Source organism: Macaca fascicularis, chromosome 17 (assembly GCF_037993035.2).
Source record: "Macaca fascicularis isolate 582-1 chromosome 17, T2T-MFA8v1.1".
Taxonomy (NCBI): Eukaryota; Metazoa; Chordata; class Mammalia; order Primates; family Cercopithecidae; genus Macaca; species Macaca fascicularis.
Genome location: NC_088391.1, coordinates 22,315,086 through 22,336,783, shown reverse-complemented (window position 1 = coordinate 22,336,783; position 21,698 = coordinate 22,315,086). Strand labels below are relative to the sequence as shown.

At 41.1% G+C, this 21,698-nt stretch overlaps 1 protein-coding gene across 10 annotated transcripts in view; it reads right to left on the bottom strand.

Moving 5' to 3' along the window:
- The window catches only part of DNAJC15 (DnaJ heat shock protein family (Hsp40) member C15), a 93,862-nt gene that overhangs the window by 56,669 nt on the left and 15,495 nt on the right, over nucleotides 1-21,698 (bottom strand). The window contains exon 3 of one of the 10 annotated variants that reach the window (XM_065533183.2): nucleotides 15,340-21,654. The exons of the other annotated variants lie outside the window; for them this stretch is intronic. The gene's annotated coding sequence lies outside the window, so the exon portion shown is untranslated. The remainder of the gene's footprint in view (nucleotides 1-15,339; nucleotides 21,655-21,698) is intronic. 10 annotated transcript variants of the gene reach the window in all.

Genomic DNA, 21,698 nt, shown 5'->3' with positions numbered 1-21,698 from the left:
ACATGCCTGTTGTTAGGCAGGAACCTAGACCCAACATAGTGGCGTTACCCGGTGTAGCAGGCCCTTTGTTCGAGACTTCCCTTCCTCTTTGAACACACCTGCAGACTTGCCTACGCTGGGCAACCACACTCCCCCATGACCTACAGCTCACTTGCATTCCACAAGTTCGTAAACAGCAGTTTCGGTTAACAGTTTCCAAAGACCCCTTCCTCATGACCCTTACTCCTGCTCTAGTAGTTTCAAGACCCCCCCAGGCCCTGTTTGCACAACCAGCTTCCCTACCTCTCGGGCTATAAAAAGCCCCTACCCTCCCCTCCCTCAGTGTGACTTCCTCGGCCCACGCCTTTGGACCGAGGAACCTCACCCGCAAGCCCTAATAAAAGGCTATTCTCACTGCCATTTGCCTTGTGTCTTCATTCCCGGGCTCCAGCCGAACACCTGTAATCCCAGCTACTCAGGAGGTTGAGACAGGAGAATTGCTTGAACCCGGGAAGTGGTGAGCCAAGATCGCACCGTTGCACTCCAGCCTGGGGAACAAGAGCAAAACTCCGTCTCCAGAAAAAAAGAAATATAAATATATGAGCTCACTGAAGTCAGAGAGGATCTCTCATTCAATTTTCGACTCCTAGAGCACATCAGAAGACCTGTCACATATATTTCACTTTTCATTCAATAATATAACAAAAAACTTAACTTTTAAATAATAAAAAATAGACTACTTGTAAAGACTTACTTTACAGAAAGAAAAAGGCCTTGTAACCTTTAAAAACAACAAAAAGAGAAAAAAATGGTGGAGGAGGCTGGACTAACTTCCAGCTCCCACTCAGACGCACAGAAACAGCATGTGGAGACTCACATCATGAACTTTTGCTCCAAGAACTACTCCAGAAACATACCAGGAAAACCAAAAGAATTCACAGACCCTTTGAAAGCAGCAGCTTTCCATTGCAAACTCCATGAGACAGCAGAAAAACTGTTAAGTGCCCAAAGTGTGAGAGGAGGAAAGTCTGCCTCTGAACATGCATCCTCACTGAAAATCCCAGAAACAGTACGATTTAACCTTACCTACAGCTGAAATGAATCTGGAGTGCTGAGCAAAAAATAAAAGTAGAAGCAACAGCAGGAACCGCCCTATAAGCACTCCAGGTCCCCAGGGAAGCCATTTCTGACTTTATCTCACAGGGGTCCTTCGGAAGGGCTGCCATTGGAACTAGGGAAGGACCACAGGTAGAAGGAAACTTCCAGGTGAACTATGTAATAATTTCAATTGCGCGTGAATTTTCCTGGGAAGAATCGAGGAAGGGGTGGGAGAGGGTCAAACAGAAAGTGCACATATGAACACAGAAGATGCAGCACGCAGGGAGCCTGAGTGTGAGGCTCATAGCCTGGGGCATGTTCCCAGAACTGAGAACCACACCCCCATGCCCCACAGTGGCCACAGCAAGCCCTGCCGACAACCTAAGCTCAGACAAGCCTCACCCTTCCCCAACCTGGTGATCCTTCTCAACACACTGCTGCCAGCCCCCACCACAAACTCACCATGCAGCCAAAAACAAAGGACATAATCTCTTGGGAGTTCTATGTCCCCACCCATCAGCTGAAAAAACCAAATACTTATCCAGGTGACCTTAGGGCAAGCTTGTATCCTCCCATACTGCCACAGCTGATTCTCTCTTGAAAGCTCCACCTACTGGCTAGACACCAACTAACTCAAGCCATTATAGCAACTCATAAAAGAACAGCTAATTCCACCGCCTGTAACATCCTGGCTAACCGGAGGTCCTGAGTCTGTCCACGTAACAACTGCACTGCTAGTACATCCAGTATTCAAGAAAACCAGTTCAGTAAAGAAAACTACAAAGAGTCCACTTCACTGCTATGCTACCTCCACTGGAGCAGGTGCTGGTATCTACAGCTGAGAGACTCGAACACAGATCACATCACAAGACTCTTTGCAGACACTCCCCAGTACTAGCCCAGAGCCCAGTAGCTCTGCTGGGTGGCTAGACCCAGAAGAGCAGTAACAACCACTGCCGTCTGGCTCTCAGGAAGCCCAATCCTTAGAGGAAGGGGGAGTGCACCACATCAAAGGATCACCCCCTGGTACAAAGGATCTGAACAGCAGCCTTTGAGCCCCAGATCTTTCCTCCGACATAGTCTTCCCAAACGAGAAAGAACCAGAAAAACAATTCTGGTAATATGACAAAGCAAGGTTCTTTAACATCCCCAAAAGACCACACTAGCTCACCAGCAATGGATCCAAACCAAGAAGAAAGCTCTAAATTGTCAGATAAAGAATTCAGAAGGTCGATTATTATGTTACTCAAAGAGGCACCAAAGAAAAGTGAAAACCAACTTAAAGAAATTTAAATATAATACAGGATACGGATTAAAAATCTCCAGAGAAATAGATACCATAAAGAAAAAACAACCACAACTTCTGGAAATGAAAGACATACTTATGAAATGCAAAATACACTGGAAAGTTACAGCAACAAAATCAAGTAGAACAAGTAGAACAAGAGCAAGACTCCTTCTCAAAAAAAAAAAATTAAAAAACAAGTCTCAATAAATTTAAGAAAATCAAAATTGTATCAAGTACTCTCTCAGACCACAGTGGAATAAAACTGAAGATCAACTCCAAAAAGAACCCTCAAAACCATGCAAATACATAGAAATTAAATAACCTGCTCCTGAATGACCTTTGGGTCAACAATGAAATCAAGATGAAAAATAAAAAATTCTTTGAATTGAATGACATTAGTGACACAATCTATCAAAACCTCTGGGATAAAACAAAAGCAGTGCTAAGAGGAAAGTTCATAACATTAAATCAAAATGTATGTAATACATCAAAAATTCTGAAAGAGCACAATAGACAATGTAAAGTCACACCTCAAGGAAAAAGAGAAACAAGAACAAACCAAACTCAAACCCAGCAAGAGAAAAGAAAGAAGGATCAGAGAAAAACTAAAGGAAACTGAAACAACAGCAACAACAACAACAACAAAAGTGAAACAAAAGTGGTTTGGTTCTTTGAAAAGATAAGTAAAATTGGTAGACCCTCAGATTAACCAAGAAAAGAAGAGAGAAGAAGATCCAAATAAGCTCAATTAGAAATGAAATGGGAGATATTGAAGCAGCCTCATTGTCTGGGGTAAATACCAAGGTTCTTGGTCGAATGGTCAGGGAGATAGAGGTTGTGGACACACACTACACACACAGACGAGTTTGGAGCGGGAGTTTAGTAGGCAAAAAGAAAGAACAGCTTTCCCTTGCCGAGAGGGATCCTTGAGCGGGTTGCTAAGTTGTAGTAAAAATGTGAGGGTTTTTGGCCGGGCGCGGTGGCTCAAGCCTGTAATCCCAGCACTTTGGGAGGCCGAGACGGGTGGATCACGAGGTCAGGAGATCGAGACCATCCTGGCTAACACGGTGAAACCCCGTCTCTACTAAGAAATACAAAAAACTAGCCGGGCGAGGTGGCGGGCGCCTGTAGTCCCAGCTACTCAGGAGGCTGAGGCCGGAGAATGGCGTGAACCCGGGAGGCGGAGCTTGCAGTGAGCTGAGATCCGGCCACTGCACTCCAGCCTGGGCGACAGAGCGAGACTCCGTCTCAAAAAAAAAAAAAAAAAAAAATGTGAGGGTTTTTATAAATGGACTAGTGAGGAGTGGGTTAGTGGCGAGTGGCGGGTGGCGCGTGGCGGGTGGCGTGGGTGGTGCCAGTGAGGAGGGGATGTTTTATCCTCCTAGAGCCTGATGATTTAGTTGGGACCAGGTGTGTTATCTGTATAGCGCAGAGTTTTATCGTTTTTTTTTTTAATCAGCTCTCACTTCATTCCTGGATCACATGGGCAGACTTAATATGTGATGCTTTCTTTTGCTTATCTGGGAGGGAGAGTTTCTGTGTCTGTTCCCAGACATCTTCTTGCAGGTGCAGGCATCCCCCCAGCGCCCCCAAAAGCTCCCCCACAACCCCCCCACCTCTCTCCACACCCGCCTCCCCAAGTCCACTTTTAGCTTCTCTATCTTGGTGTCCTAAAGGGAAAGGAACGTGCTTATTAAGACCCACTGTTTTTACTGGGGCCCATTGTATGACTGTGAAGTTTGGTAATTACCCAGGAGACTCCCCACCCTCCTTCTGTGCTCCAGTGGTTTATCTGTGATTTACAGCCTGATCTTTCAGGCTGCTTGTTGTTAGAGGAGAAGTTATTTCTTTCAACTGCATGAGGTTAGAAGGGAGCTATTTCTGAGCTGTTTTATGTTAGAAGGAAAGTTTTCTGCTGGGGACTCCCTTCTCCCTGTCTATCCAAATACTTTATTTCTGTTTCCTATAACAATATTACAACCAATACCACAGAAATAAAAAGATCATTCAAGAGTACTATGAACACCTTTACCTGCACAAACTAGAAAACCTAGAGGAGATGGATAAATTCCAGGAAATATACAACCCTCCAAGATTAAACAAGGTAGAACTAGAAACTCAGAACATACCAATAACAAGAAGTGAGACTGAAATGGTAATCAAAAAAATTGTCAACAACAACAAAAAAGTCCAGGACCAGATGGATTTACAGCTGAATTCTGTCAGACATACAAAGGACTGGTACCAATCCTGTTGAAAATATTCCAAAAAATAAACAGGGAATCCTCCCTAAATCATTCTATGAAGCCAGTTATCTCCCTAATACCAAACCCAGGAAAGGACATAAACAACAACAAAAAGAACACCTATAGACCAAAATCCCTGATGAACATGATGCAAAAAACCTCAGCAAAATACTAACCAAACCCAATAGCATATCAATAGATATGATAAAGTAGGTTTCATACCAAGGGATGCAGAGATAGTTTACACACACAAGTGAATAAATGTGATATACTAAACAGAATTGGAAACAAAAATCACCTGATATCTCAACAGGCACAGAAAAAGCATTTGACAAAATCCAGTATCCCATTATGATTAAAACTCTCAGCAAAATCAGGACAGAAGGAACATACCTTAGGGTAATAAAAGAAAAACCCAGGGCTAACATAATACTGAATGGGGAGAAGTTGAAAGCATTCCTATTCAACATAGTCCTGGAAGTCCTAGCCAGAGCAATCAGACAAACAAGGAAATAAAGGGCATCCAAATCGGTAAAGGAGGTCAACTGTCACTATTTGCTGAAGATATGACTGTATACTAGGAAACCCTAAAGACTCCTTCAAACATCTCCTAGAATTGATAAATGAATTCAGCAAAGTTTCAGGATACAAAATTAATGTACACAAATCAGTAGCTCTGCTACACACCAACAGCAACCAAGCTGAGACTCAAATCAAGAACTCAACCCCTTTTACAATAGCTGCAAAGAAAAAACAAACAAACAAAAAATACATAGGAATATACCTAACCAAGGAGATAAAAGACCTCTACAAGGAAAACTAACATACAAAAGACTGCTGAAAGAAATCACAGACACCACAAATGGAAACACATCACATGCCCATGGATGGATAGAATCGATATTGTGAAAATGACTGTACTGCCAAAAGCAATCTACAAACTCAACGCAATTCCCATCAAAATACAAGCATCATTCTTCACAGAGCTAGAAAAAACAATCCTAAAATTCATACAGCACCAAAAAAAGAGCCCACATAGCCAAAGTAAGACTAAGGAAAAAGAACAAATCTGGAGGTATCACGTTACCCAACTTCAGACTATACTATAAGGCCATAGTCACCAAAATAGCATGGTACTGGTATAAAAACAGTCATATAGGCCAATAGAACAGAATAGAGAACCCAGAAATAAAGCCAATTACTTACAGTCAACTGATCTTCCACAAAGCAAACAAAAACATAAAGTGGGGAAAGGACACCCTATTCAACAAATGGTGCTGGGATAACTGGCCAGCCCATGTGGAAGAATAAAACTGGATCCTCATCTCTTACCTTATACAAAAATCAAGTCAAGATGGATAAATCTAAGACCTAAAAGCCTAAAAATTACAGAAGATAACATCAGAAAAATCCTTCTAAACATTGGTTTAGGCAAAGATTTCATTAAACAACCTGCTCCTGAATGATCAAAAAGCCAAAAGCAAATGCAACAAAAACTAATACAAATAGATTAACTAATTAAACTAAAAAGCTGCTGCACAGCAAAAGAAATAATCAGAATAAACAACCCACAGAGTAGGGGAAAATCTTTGCAAACTATGTATCCAACACAGGACTAATATACACAATCTACAAGAAACTCAAACCAATCAGCAAGGAAAAAACAATACCACAAAAAAGTATGCTAATGGTGGGGCACGGTGTCTCATGCCTGTAATCCAGCACTTTGGGAGACCAAGGCAGGTGGATCACCTGAGGTCAGGAGTTCGACACCAGCCTGGCCAACATGGTGAAACCCTGTCTCTACTAAAATATAAAAATTAGCCAGGTGTAGTGGCAGGCACCTGTAATCCAGCTACTTGGGAGGTTGAGGCAGGAGAATCACTTGAACCCAGGAGGGGGAGGTTGTAGTAAGCTGAGGTCACACCACTCCAGCCTGGGCAACAAGAGTGAGACTCAGTCTCAAAAAAAAAAAAAAGGTAATGCTAAAGACATGAATAGACAATTCTCAAAAGAAGATATACAAATGGCCAAAAAACATGAAAAAATGCTCAACATCAGTAATTATCAGGGAAATGCAAATCAAAACCATAATGCCATACCACCTCACTCCTGCAAGAATGGCCATAATTTAAAAATCAAAAAATAGGCCAGGCATCGCGGCTCACGCCTGTAATCCTAGCACTTTGGGAGGCCGAGGAAGGCGGATCACAAGGTCAGGAGATCGAGACCATCTTGGCCAATATGGTGAAACCCTGTCTCTACTGAAAATACAAAAATTAGCTGGCTGTGGTGGAGTATGCCTGTAATCCCAGTTACTCAGGAGGCTGAGGCAGGAGAACCAAGCAGTAAGAGGTTGCAGTGAGCCGAGATCACGCCACTGCACTCCGGCCTGGGCAACAGAGCGAAACTCTGTCTCAAAAAAAAAAAAAAAAAAGATGTTGGTGTGGATATGGTGAAAGGGAACACTTTTACACTGCTGGTAGGAACGTAAACTAGTACAACCACTATGAAAAACAGTACAAAGATTCCTTAAATAACTAAAATTAGAACTACTGTTTGATCCAGCAATCCCACTCTTGGGTTTTCATCCAGAGGGAAGTAAGCATATGAAAAAGATACTGCACATGCATGTTTATAGCAGCACAATTCACAACTGCAAAAATATGGAACCAGCCCAAATGCTCATCAGTCAGAGAGTAGATAAAGAAAATATATACACACACACACACCGTGAAGTACTACTCAGCCACAAAAATGAACAAATAATGGCATTTGTAGCAACCTGGATGGAGTTGGAGACCATTATTCTAAATGAAGTAACTCAGGAACGGAAAACCAAATATTGTATGTTCTCATTTACAACTAGGAGCTAAGATATGAGGACACAAGGCATAAGAATTGATGTAACAGGCCGGGCGCGGTGGCTCAAGCCTGTAATCCCAGCACTTTGGGAGGCCGAGACGGGCGGATCACGAGGTCAGGAGATCGAGACCATCCTGGCTAACACGGTGAAACCCCGTCTCTACTAAAAAACACAAAAAACTAGCCGGGCGCGGTGGCGGGCGCCTGTAGTCCCAGCTACCCGGGAGGCTGAGGCAGGAGAATGGCGTGAACCCGGGAGGCGGAGCTTGCAGTGAGCTGAGATCCGGCCATTGCACTCCAGCCTGGGCGGCAGAGAGAGACCCCGTCTCAAAAAAAAAAAAAAAAAAAAAAAGAATTGATGCAACAGATTCTGGAGACTCGTGGAGCAGATAAGGGCTGGGAGTGAGGGATAAAAGACTACACGCTGGGTACAGTGTTCAGGTGATGAGTACACTAAAATCTAAGATGTCATCACTAAAGAACTTATCCATGTAACCAAACACCACCTGTTCCCCCAAAACTTATTGAAATAAAAAATAAAATAAAATAGCTGGGCACAGTGGCTCACGCCTGTAATCCCAGCACCCTGGGAGGCTGAGGTGGGTGGATCGCCTGAGTCAGGAGTTCGAGATCAGCCTGGCTAACATGGTGATACCCCATCTCTTATACTAAAAATAAAAAAATTAGCTGAGCATGGTGGCAGGAGCCTGTAATCCCAGCTACTCGGGAGGCTGAGACAGGAGAATCGCTTGAACCTGGGAGGCGGAGGTTGCAGTGGGCTGAGATCTCGCCATTGCACTCCAGCCTGGGCAACAAGAGTAACATCCCCTTAGTCTCAAAATATAAATAAAATAAAATAAAAATAAAATAGCAAGAAATAAAAACAATAAAAATAAACCCACATTAGGTAGATCACTAGAGCAAAAAAAGGATGTTTAGTAAATAACCAAAATTGTGCAATCAAATCTTACTTATCTACACTAAAACGATAAAATACAGCACAGCTAATCAAAAACCCATTTATTTACTGGAATTAAAATTTCTTATTCCATTTCAAATCAAGGCTGAAAAAAATTTTTTAAATCTTAAAAATTCTCTATTGAAAGGTTTAATCTAAATTACTTTTCTTTGTATTTTAATTTGATATTAAAATAAAACTTTTTGAGCATGAACAATTGATAGTAAACAAACAAAAAACATATTTAGAAGTTGAAATCGACTTGAAATTCTTTTTTAAATCATGTATCCTATACAATCAGATTTTGCAATCTGAAACAAGAATAAAAGTCTTCACTTTGGGAGGCTGAGATGGGAGAACTGATTTAGCCCAGGAGTTTGAGACCAGCCTGGGCAACACAAGAAGACCCTGTCTCTGCCAAAAAAAAAAAAAAAAAAAACAACTTAATTGGGTGTGGTGGGGTGTGCCTGTAGTCCTGGACACTTGGGAGCCTGAAGTGGAAGGATTGCTTGAGCCCAGGGTATTGAGGCCGGAGTGAGCTGTGATTATGCCACTGTACTTCAGCTTGGTGACAGTGAGACCCTGTCTCAAAAAAACTAAAAAAATTTTTCAAATTTTAAAGGAAAGAATAAAAGTCCTTATAAAGTTTCCTGTGGAAATAGTAAGACTGTTAGATCTACAAACAATTAAAACTGGCTGGGCACAGTGGCTCACACCTATAATCCCAGCACTTTGGGAGGCTGAGGCAGGTGGATCACCTGAGGTCACGAGTTCAAGACCAGCCTGGCCAACATGACAAAAACCCTGTCTACTAAAAAAAAAAATACAAAAGATTAGCCAGGTGTGTTGGCAGGTGCCTGTAGTCCCAGCTACTCAAAACGCTGAGGCAGGAGAATTGCTTGAACCTGGGAAGCGGAGGTTGCCGTGTGCCGGTATCATGCCATTGCACTCCAGCCTGGGCCACAAAGCAAGACTCTGTCTCAAATAAAATAAACAAACAAACAAACAAAACTTTAGGCCGGGCGCGGTGGCTCACGCCTGTAATCCCAGCACTTTGGGAGGCCGAGGCGGGCGGATCACAAGGTCAGGAGATCGAGACCACGGTGAAACCCCGTCTCTACTAAAAATACAAAAAATTAGCCGGGCGCGGTTGTGGGCGCCTGTAGTCCCAGCTACTCGGGAGGCTGAGGCAGGAGAATGGCGTGAACCCGGGAGGCGGAGCTTGCAGTGAGCCGAGATCGCGCCACTGCACTCCAGCCTGGGCGACAGAGCGAGACTCCGTCTCAAAAATAAAAAATAAAAAAATAAATAAATAAAAAGCCATTGGTATCTCTTTTCAGACACAGAATTCGTGAGTTGTAAAACAGTAACAATTCTCCTCAAACTTCCACATATGTGGATGACTCAAACAGGAAAAAGAAACTAGTTTCCAATGTAGAAAACAGTAGTATAAGAGAAAAGGAGTCAATCTGTGTGAGTAAGTAACTCACACAGAACTCCTGACCATAACTTTCTTTGGTTTTAATTTTTAAAAATAAAATAACATCGAAAACACACTGGGTTTTTTGAATAACCTATGGTTTACTTGGCATAACTGTGTAAATAGCAGATAATTCAATTAACGTGTTCTCTATTTTACTATTGTTGGAAAAAAAATAGCATGCTTTCACCACTATGCTATTTCTCATTTACTAAACTTCAGTATCATACCCTTGGGCTAAGAGGATCTGTATTTTGTTTCTTTTATATGCACAACACCATATCTGATCCAGTTGTAAACATGGAGATGTACTTCAATTTTTATTCTGAATGTTTTTTAAACAATGATGCTTGAAAACTAAACTGCCAGTAACAGAATGAGAAAAAATGACATTGAAAAGACAATATAATAGTAAAATGGTGAATCAGGCATAGTGTTAGTACCACAAGTACACTCATTTTCTACCAACTAGGCAATAACCAGGTTAAATGTCAAAAACTGTTCACGTGATCAGACAAACATAATAGTACATCTGTGAATTCTGCAGAAACAGAAAAATGTTGCTGTTTCTTTGACTTAGGAAAAATTGGGATATGAAAATAAAAGAAATCAGGAAGTACGATGTTAAAAAGTTAAGTATATTCCTGTACCCTCGTATAGGCTAAAACTGCCTTAAGTGTCACACATATGTAGCAGTGGATGATGAATGTGGATGCCATGAGGCATGTTTTTTTTTTAATTATTAAAAAAAAAAAATCACAAGGCTGCCTTGGGCAAGTTTTACTTTTGAAACATTTTCTTTGAAGATTCAGACGTTTATGGCTTTAAAAAGTAGCTAACATTTTCTAGGCCTACAGAAAATCTAAACAAATTACTGGATATATTTTTGTTGTTGTTACACAAAATTAGGGTAGCACATACTTCTACTTATAGAACAAGCAGATCTTTCCATAAATACACGCACATATATACTTAAAAATGAAATCAGTTACAAACGCCACCAAAAAAATTCTTTTACAACTGGTCCAGCATAATGTTTGGGAACGGTGGTCTCTATGTAAGAAAAACCAAAAACTTAACATTCTACTTATGTCAAATTTAGAAATTTAGTTTTAACAATCTTGTCATGGTCACTATGGGGGAAAAAATGATATATATTCAAAAATCAAATTTATGTGATATGGGACAAGGGTATTCAAGTTTTTTGGTTTTTGTTTGAGACAGAATTTTGCTCTTGCTGCCCAGGCTGGAGTGCAGTGATATAATGTCGGCTCACCACAACCTCTGCCTCCAGGTTTCAAGCAATTCTCCTGCCTCAGCCTCCCCAGTAGCTGGGATTACAGGCATGAGCCACCATGCCTGGATAACTTTTTTTTTTTTTTTTTTAGTAGAAATGAGGTTTCTCCATGTTGGTCATGCTGGTCTCGAACTCCCGACCTCAGGTGATCCACCTGCCTTGGCCTCCTAAAGTGCTGGGATAACAGGTGTGAGCCACTGTACCCGACCTAAGTTTTTAAAATTTATGACTTTAGAGTACACTTGTCAAAAATTACAAAAAGCATAGCTTTCATTGCATTCTCTGTGACGATATACAATGCATGAATATTTTGGATTTAAAAACTTTCAGGCATATGCATAATAGCACTGCAGAAAGCAACAGATGGCAAATTGTCAGCGAAATCATTGATTGGTTTCAAAATGGTGGCAGAGTTACCACAGAGAATCCTCATCCTAGACTGCTAGGTCTAGCTAAAGAAAAATCTTATGTTCTCACTAAATAGCATCATTACACAATTACAGTTTCTGATGCCTGCTGGCCCTTCAAGCCTACTCTGTACCATCATCTTCCTCATCATTAATTAGTACCGTTTCCCATTCCTCATGGCTCTTACTAAAGTTTTACTTTCTACATAAGCCTTCAAGTTTTTCATCCATGCAGCAAGCATGAGCCCCTTACACTTTCTACTCCTTCGCACCTGAATGCTATGTAAGGGGCTGCTATGGAAAGTCCATGGGCTTCAAGTTAATCAGGCCTGGGCTCCAATTCCAACTCAACATTCTGCGATCCTAAGCTATTCTCTCTGGGCCCATTTCCTCATCTATAAAATTAAGATACAAATACCTGTATCATAATATGCTCATAATGATTCAAACAAGGTCATGAAAAAATGACCAGCACCTATGTGAACGTCACAGATATTCCATGCTGGTCCTTTTTTCATTCTCATATTATTTACTCTTACTCCTTCTGTTCCTCTCTGCTTTACTCCTCCTGGGAAATCTTACTCAGCAATCAACTTCAAGCTCATCTTCTCAATAAAGCTTTCTTCACTCACCTCTCACCCAAACAAAACTCTTCAGTACTCCATAGTACTCAGCAGATCTTTCTACTGTAATATATATTACATTAGTACTCGTTTACCTATTTCAAATCCCTTCCAACATGTAGGCTTCTGGAGGTAGGGACTGTGTTTTATTTCTTTGGACTTCCAAAATCTAGCAAAGCATCGTTTTCTAAAAGTTTGTATAAGGACATGATCTTAAGAAGCTTTCCCACTGTTAAGGGCAGGTCTTTGTTCTTAGCGCTCCCAATATGCGGCAGGCCACTCCCAAGACGGGAGCCTTTTGTTCTCTGACCTGGGGTTCTTAGCCTCAAGGATTCCAAGGAATGGAACCTTGAGCCATGTGGTGAGTGTTAACAGCTCTATTAGAAGCTGTGAGTGAGGGAAGAGAACCGTGGAACCCAGCAACCAGTGTTCAGCTCGATTAGGACAAACCCAGGCACTTAGCCTGCAGGAACAAAGGAGAGCCTATAGCCCGATCAGGTGCGGCAACGGGCACCTCGCAGGATCAGAAACGCAGCGGACATCCTGCCAGATCTGGAGGGGTGGAAGTCAGCCGCAGGTCTGCGAGGGCAGCAAACAGTAGTGGTGGACGGCAAGCGAAATTTCAGCTCAAACTGTAACAAACACGGACCAGAAGAGTATGCAGCTGCAAGATTTAATAGAATGAAAACAGCTTCCATACAATGGGAGGGGACCCAAAGGGGGTTGCCCACTCCCTGTTTGAATGCCTGGGTTTATATCCCCATCGTTGTCCCTCCCCCTGTGCTCTCAGGTGATACATGATTTGACTATTTCTTTACCTCCTGCTTTTAGCTTAATTTGTATTTAGTGAGTATTTTACTACCTGATTGGTTGGGTGTTAGCTGAGTTACAAGCCCTGTGTTTAAGATAGGTACGGTCACCTTCCCCAGCTAGGCTCAGTCCGCCTAGGAAATCCAGCTAGTCCTGTCTCTCGCCACCACTCAGATGCCTCTTGTAGCTCATATATGTGTACTATACTGGTGACTGAAATTATGTTTTGAAATGGGAAAATATAATGGACAATGCTAGTTAAACTTAATTAAGCATCTAACATATGGTCATGCTTCAAAATATCCTGGACAGGTAAATATATCCAAAAGTCTCATGGAAGACAAAGAAGATAAAGTTAAGTTAGGACCTTATGTCCGGTAAATTTCCTTAAAAAAAAAAAAAAAAAAAAATGAAGATAATCCACAGGTTATGTGGAAAACATGAAAGAATAACTAATTTGTTAAACAAACATTAAGGAAAATAAACTTCCAATAAAAAGGTTAGGTAATTTAGCAAACAGGCTTGAAGGTTATTTCCCATCTCTGATGGCTCATTAATTAATTCAATAAATTACTCAGTGAGTATTTACTATGTGCCAGTCATGATTTTAAGCCCTAGGGATATATCAGACAAAATCCCTATCCTCGTAAAGGCACATTTCAGCAAGAGAGACAGACAACAAACAATATTAACAAGAAAAATATATAATTATTTTACGTGGTGATATGTGCTATGGAGAAAAATTAAGCAGGTAAAGAAGTAGGTGTGTGTTTGCATGGTGACAGCAACAAATTTAAAGTGAGTAGGGCAAGCTTCACTGAAAAAAATGACTTTTGGAAAAAAATTAAAGCAAGTAAAAGGATTCCTTAGATTTCGGACTAGCAATGGGAACAAGTTTAAAGGCCCTAAAGCACGGCTATGCCCAGTGTGCCTGACGAATAGCCAGAAGGCCAGTGTGCATACAGCAGGAAGAAAAAGTAGAAAAAATAGACAACGAGGTCGAACAGGTCACAAGGGTAGCAAATCATGCTGGGCCTTATAGAGTCAACATAAAGACTAGCTTTTCTCTGAGTGATACATCATTGTTTTAAGCAGAGGCCTAAGATCATTTCAATTACAATTCTAAGGATCATTCTATTTGTCATGTGGAGAACAGACTGTAGAGGATGAAAAGCAGAGGCATGGGGATGAGTTGTAAGTCTATTAAAATAATCCATGAAAGAGATAGTGGTCACTTGGGCTAGAGTGATTAATGATGGAAATGAGGAAAGTGGTGAGATACTAGCTAGAGTTTGGAGGTAAGGCCAATAGGATTTGCTGAGAGACTGGATATGGAGTCAAAGTTACCGTCTTGAACAAATAAAAGAAAAAGAGAAGAGTCAAAGTTATTGTCTTGAACAACTAAAAGAATGACACTAACTGCCTTTTGCTGCCAGGACTGAGAGAGGTCTGTGGCAGAGAAAGGGGATGTCATGAACTCTCTTTTGGACTTACTTTCTAAAAATACGCCATGACGAGTATGATAAAGCCTAAGCGAAGCAGTATGAGAATTCCTAACACCTAGGGGGTAAATGGGGAGGTCTCATCTACTAATGGAAAAGAAGAATGAGCCGGTTTTGAAAACATTCATTCTTTGTTATCCTGCAGTGAGTTAATAATTCTCAAGGGTTAATCACAAGCAAATCACTTTCTGCTGAACTCAGTGTTTTATGCTTACTATTAGGTTCAATTTCCACAAAGAAAACTCTTGGAATTTAAACAACAGCAAGTGAAAAGGAGGAAAAAAGAGAGGAAACAAGAAAGACTGCTGGTAAATCAATCTAATTTGGGTAAGAGAGGTATTACACATGCACATTAGAATAAGGAGGGGAGGAGAATTTACATTCAAGAAAAAGTGTCAGACACGATAAAATGACAATAACAAGAGAATTTTAAAAATTGTCCTGCCCTAAAATCTTCAAGTCAATATAAATTTCACAGACTTTCATATCTAAATTGAATTAATCTACATTAATATACCCTACACTTACCATTATTGTTCCATAGACAAAAAGCAAGTACATTTGAACTTCTCCCAAAACATGAATTCCCATGAAAGCTTTACCTTAAGCAAAAAAGAAAGGCAAAGCTAAATACATTTCTATTTGCTGTTTTTAAGTTGCTTAATTTCTCTTAAACCACAAGCAAACATTAGTATCTATAGCAAGACTAATGAGTAAATAAAAGAGCAAAACAACAAAACAAAATCAAAAGCCAAACATGTTAAGAAACAAAACTCTTAGGCTTACCCCAAATGAATGTTACTCCACTCCCCAGTATAATTAACAAAAAACTCCTCAAACTTCAATCTTCACTATAGATAGAATAATCTCTTTCACACTGTCAGAAAAGGTCTAGAATAAGTAAATAAATAATAAAAAGAATGATCTTTTAAGTACTGTTTTGCATTTACTCAAAATAACGGTGTGAATCATGGCTCTACTTTCTCATAAGAAACTTTTGAGGTCGGGCATGGCAGCTCACGCCTGTAATCTCAGCACTTTGGGAGGTCAAGGCAGGTGGATCAACTGAGGTCAGGAGTTCGAGACCAGTCTGGCCAACATGGTGAAACCCCGTCTCTACTAAAAATACAAAAATTAGCTGGGAGTGGTGGCACATGCCCACCACTGGGCACATGCCCGCTACTGGGGAGGCTGAGGTGGAAGAATCGCTTGAACACGGGACGCAGAGGTTGCAGTGAGCCAAGATTGTACCACTGGACTCCAGCTTGGGCGACAGAGCAACACTCCCTTTCAAAAAATAAAAATAAAAAAATATAAAAAGCAACTTTTTTGTTCACATTAAACCAAAATGTGATTAAATGTGACTGGTCAGAAAATCTTGCCCCCGTCATCAACCATGTCCTTCCTGACAGCCTGGAGAGCACCTGGAGCCCCTGAACTCATCACAGGCTTGCCAAACCAGGTTGCATATTTGGCTTTAAGTTCTTGAACCCAGGTACATGGTGACAGTTAATTTTATGTGTCAACCTGGCTACACTATGCTTACCCCGTCAGTCAAACACTGACCTTGGGGTTGCTATGAAGGTATTTTGGAGATGTGGCTAACACAGATGGAGTTTATCTCTGATAATCTATGTGGGCCAATCTATATGGACCAATCATTTGCAAGGATTTAAGAACAAAATTGAAGTTTCTCTGCAGAAGAAGAAATGCTGCCTCAAGAATCTCATCCTATCTGAAAGCTCTCAGACTGTGGGCCTGCCCTACAAATTTTAGACTTGCCAGCTACAGCACCACAGCTGGTCCCTACCCTATGTGGCACCATGACATTTTTTCTCAAAATAAGCTCTCCCTCTTTTGAATCTGCTGGCTTTCAGTTTGGGAGCTGGAGCACTTGAGTCATATCCCCCCATCCTAGTTGACTCTTAATGACTCCTAGACACTCAGTCACACATTTCTCCCCTCAACGACTCTTAATGCATTTCTGTCCTTCTGCTTCACTACCCTTCATATAAAGATGTTATGATTGATCCCTGTCCCTAACACAGGAGACCACCTGCTATATATTGCTTCTCAGCTACTAAGAAGGAGGAAGAAACAAAACTATAGTAATCCTCTCTTACAGTTTTGCTTTCCATGGTTACAATAATATATTTCCAGAGAAAGACCATATTCCCATAACTTTTATTACACTATAGTTATTAGTGTTCAGTTGTATTATGTTACTGTTAATCTATTACTGTACCTAACTTATAAATTAAGCTTTATCATAATTATGTATATATAGGAAAAAACATTGTATATGAAGGGACCAGTACTATCCATGGTTTCAGGCACCCACTGGTGGTCTTGGAACATAGACCCCACAGATAAGACGGGGCCTACTACACTACAGACAGGCAGGAGGATTAAGTAAACATCCAACCATGAAAGAAGTCAATGTCAGTGTTATGGTCTTACCTATTTAAATATCACCACCTGACTACTTCCCAGCTTACTGCTCCATTGTGATCCCAGGTCACACTTCAAAACTTCCCTCCCTCACCATGCTATGAACCTCTAGAAGGCAAGAGGTAGGCTTCATTCACCTTTGTATTCCCAGTATATAGTATAGGCTAAATAAAAGTTAGCAGTTAATTGACTGCATGGATATATATGGATGGAGAGAGGGTAAAACAGACAGCTGCTGGCCAGCTGACTGAGTACTCTGCCTCTGAATCAGATTGCTTCTTAGAAAAGTAGAGGTAAAACTGAAGCATAGGGTCAAGGTTAGGCCAAGGAGGGAAATGTGAGGATACAGGGAGAGAACAAAGGTTAGATGTCGAATTCTGACTGAGATTCTGCCCTCAACTCACTGTTACCTTATGTTACTGCAATCTAGTCTATATGTGTGTTGGGAGGCAGGGGTCATCTACAAAATGTTAAATACCTATAGAATATGTTAAAAACAGACTAGGCCGGCAGAATATTTTAAACACAGATTAGACCAGACAACTTGTAAAATATGAAGTCAACTTACATCTATATAACATTATGGAGTCATTTCAAGATGATAACCAGGTAACAGGTTATTATCCTCACAGATAAACAGGTAAGTCAAAAAGAGACAAAAATTTCAAAGCCAAAACCAAATTGTAGTTGGAAAATTAAGCCAGAAAAAATATTTTAAAAAGACTTCAGCATTTGAAAAGAATTTGTTAGGATGAAAGAACTACAGTAGGCTCTATATCTTTGCTTTGTGGGGCTTGATGGCTGGCACATATGTCAAGTCTAGTAATGCAACTTCTGAGAATTGTTCTTTGGCCTGATGCTTCAGATACAGCTGCTCTCAAAGGTTCAGTCTTCTGGGCAGCTCAAGGTTCATTTGAGTCTAGGGGTGATATTCTTTAACTTACTCATCCCTGCCATTTAATTCACTAGTCCTAAATGTATCTCCCTTTTTTTTTTTTTTTTTTTGAGACTGAGTCTTGCTCTGTCGCCCAGGATGGAGCGCAGTGGTGTGACCTCAGCTCACTGAAAGCTACGCCTCCCGGGGACAACCAATTTTTCTGTCTCAGCCTCCCAAGTAACTGCTACTACAAGCACACACCACCATGCCCGGCTAATTTTTGTATTTTTAGTGGAGATGAGGTTTCACCATATTAGTCAGGCTGGTCTTGAACTCCTGACTTCAGGTGATCCACCCGCCTCAGCCTCCCAAAGTGCTGGGATTATAGGCTTGAGCCACTGTACCCAGCCAAATTTATCTCTTTCAAGTTTAAATAGTATCCTTAGTTTTGTTTTCTAACATTTGAAGGAAAGGGCCTTTTTCACCCAACCAACACCTTTTATCATTTTATTATTGTAGTGAAATTTTTTTTTTTTTTTGAGACGCAGTCTCACTCTGTTGCCCAGGCTGGAGTGCAGTGGCTGGATCTCAGCTCACTGCAAGCTCCGCCCCCTGGGTTCACGCCATTCTCCTGCCTCAGCCTCCTGAGTAGCTAGGACTACAGGCGCCCGCCACCGCACCCAGCTAATTTTTTGTATTTTTTAGTAGAGACGGGGTTTCACCGTGTTAGCCAGGATGGTCAAGATCTCCTGACCTCGTGATCCACCCGTCTCAGCCTCCCAAAGTGCTGGGATTACAGGCGTGAGCCACCACGCCCGGCCTGTAGTGAAATTTTAGTAGAATTTTTTGGCCAATGAATATCTAAAGTCCGGAATTAAGTTCTGAACTATTTTGCCTATGTCTTCAAATTACCCTTCCCTTGGTGTCCCCACCCGCCGACTCCTAGACACTCAATCACATACTTCTCCCCTCAATAAATTTATTTGTTGACCCTTTCTGGAAATTTTTCATTTCTGTTTGATTGCATGGAAAGGTGCACGCAAAAGCACACACACATTATTGTCGGGAAAAGAAAGAGATCAGCCTGTTACTGTGTCTATATAGAAAGAAGTAGACACAAGAGACTCCATTTTGTTCTGTATTTGAGATGCTGTTAATCTGTGACCCTACCCCCAACCTTGTCCTTGCAAGAGGTATGTGCTGTGGTAACTCAAGGTTTAATGGATTTTGGGCGTGCAGGGTGTGTCTTTGTTCCTAGAAAAGCTAGGTATTGTCCAAGGTTTATCCCCATGTGATAGGATGAAACAATGCTGCTAAAACGTTTATCTCTAGGCACAGGATTTTCCTTTAAACTTATTCATGTCACAGAGATCCTTGTTCTTATGTCTTACTGCTGATTTCCTCCCTAAAAACGATCCTATTGTCCTGCCACTCCCTGATCTTTAAGATGGTAAAGATAATTACCTATAAATACTAAGGGAACTCAGAGACCGGTGCGGCGTGGGTCCTCTGTAAGCTGAGCGCTGGTCCCCTGGGCCCCCGCTTTTCTTTCTCTATACTTTGTCTCTGTGTCTTATTTCTCTTCTCAAGTCTCTCGTTCCACCTAACGAGAAACACCCACAGGTGTGGAGGGGCAGGCCACCCCTTCACATTATAGGTACAGAAACACTATAATTTTATACAAAAAGATGTTTCTGTTTATACAAAAAGATGTTTCTGTTTCATTTTCAATAGTTTCCACAGGATGTTTTGTTGACATTTCTGACTGTAATAATAAATTAAGTCAATGTCACAGAATCATAGAGTTGAAAAAAATGACAGAGAATATTAGCCAAAACCCATATTTTATGAGGAAGACACTGAGGGCCTGAGAAGTTACATGACTTGCAAACTGCAGCAACAATTATCAGTGTCTGCACCGGACTACAGCCCAGGTATCCTACTTCCAGACCACAGCTCATGCCTTCAAGCAATAATCTGAAGTCACTCCCACACTCCCTTTAATGGATTATAAAAACTACTCAAGATTGGGCCGGGCGCAGTGGCTCAAGCCTGTAATCCCAGCACTTTGGGAGGCCGAGGCGAGCGGATCACGAGGTCAGGAGATCGAGATCATCCTGGCTAACACGGTGAAACCCGTCTCTACTAAAAATACAAAAAATTAGCCGGGCGAGGTGGCGGGCGCCTGTAGTCCCAGCTACTGGGGAGGCTGAGGCAGGAGAATGGCGTGAACCCGGGAGGCGGAGCTTGCAGTGAGCTGAGATGGCGCCACCGTACTCCAGCCCGGGCGACAGAGCGAGACTCCACCTCAAAAAAAAAAAAAAAAACTGCTCAAGATTTTTTCCACTGTGAGCTCACAATCAACAAAACAACCCTATCTGCCCATTCACAAAAAACATATAAAGTCTTGTACAACTTATTATTAGGTAGGTTTTTAAATTTTCTAGATAATACTGTATCATTTTTATTATCTAATGTCAAGCTAGATCATAGCACCAGTCCTTCGTGTCCTTACTTCTCATAAGTCTTTATTTCATAAAATTTTCTTTGGTCTCCCTTCCCCCAGTCGTATTTTCTGTTTTTGTTTGTTTGGTTTTTTTTGTTTTGAGAAGGAGTCTCGCTGTGTCGCCCAGGCTGGAGAGCAGTGGTGCAATCTCGGCTCACTGCAAGCTCCGCCTCCCGGGTTCACGCCATTCTCCTGCCTCAGCCTCCCGAGTAGCTGGGACTACAGGAGCCCGCCACTACACCCGGCTAATTTTTTGTATTTTTAGTAGAGACGGGTTCACTGTGTTAGCCAGGATGGTCTCAATCTCCTGACGTCATGATCCGTCCGCCTCGGCGGTGGAACTGATGCTGGGAATACAAATTGGGACAATGTGTCTTGAGGTTACTTTCATCACAGGAGTCAACAACCTTAAATATACTAATGTCTTTAGGCTTAGTAACTACAATTCAAAAAATTTATCCTAAGAAAATAATCAGAAAAATCCATAATAAAAATCCATAATAATAATCCAAAGTGCTGGGATTTACAGGTGTGAGACTCTGCGCCCCGCCTCCCCAGTCGTATTTTCAATACTCCTATATTTAATATAAAAATTGAATAGCTTGATCAGTATGAAAATGGCATTACTAGTCCCTCTTTCAGCTTTTCTTCTGGATACCTTCATACCTTCAGTATGTCTGAATCTGTCATACCTTCAGTACACAGCCTGTTAATAATGAGAGGTATACATTTTGGCCAACAAATTGAAGTCTTACAAACTGTCAAAAGAATGATTCAATGAACAATCTCCTGAACTGATGCTGGGAATACAAATTAGGACAATGTGTCTAGAGGTTACTTTCATCACAGGAGTCAACAACCTTAAATATACGAATGTCTTTAGGCTTAGTAACTACAATTCAAAAAATTTATCCTAAGAAAATAATCAGAAAAATCCACAAAAACATTTAAGAGAAAATTCATCAGTGTGTTTTATTTGTGATACCAAAAAAAAATGGAAACAATCTGACTATCCAACAATGGGGGAATCATTAAATAAATTAAGGCACGTGTAAAATATGGATCGACAATTAAATATATTATTGAGGAATGTTTAACAACCATATGTTAAGTACAGAATAAAAGCAGGCTATAAAAAAAGAATGTTTTCATTAAAACATAGTCTTGGAATCATCAGACTTTAGAATCAAAGAAATATGAGTTTTGGCTCCTTACGTGTCAGCTCCATGACCTGCCCCCGTTACATGACCTCTACGTGTTCCTTCATCTGTAAAATGAAGATGATGACTGTACCTAATTCCTTGGGTTGAT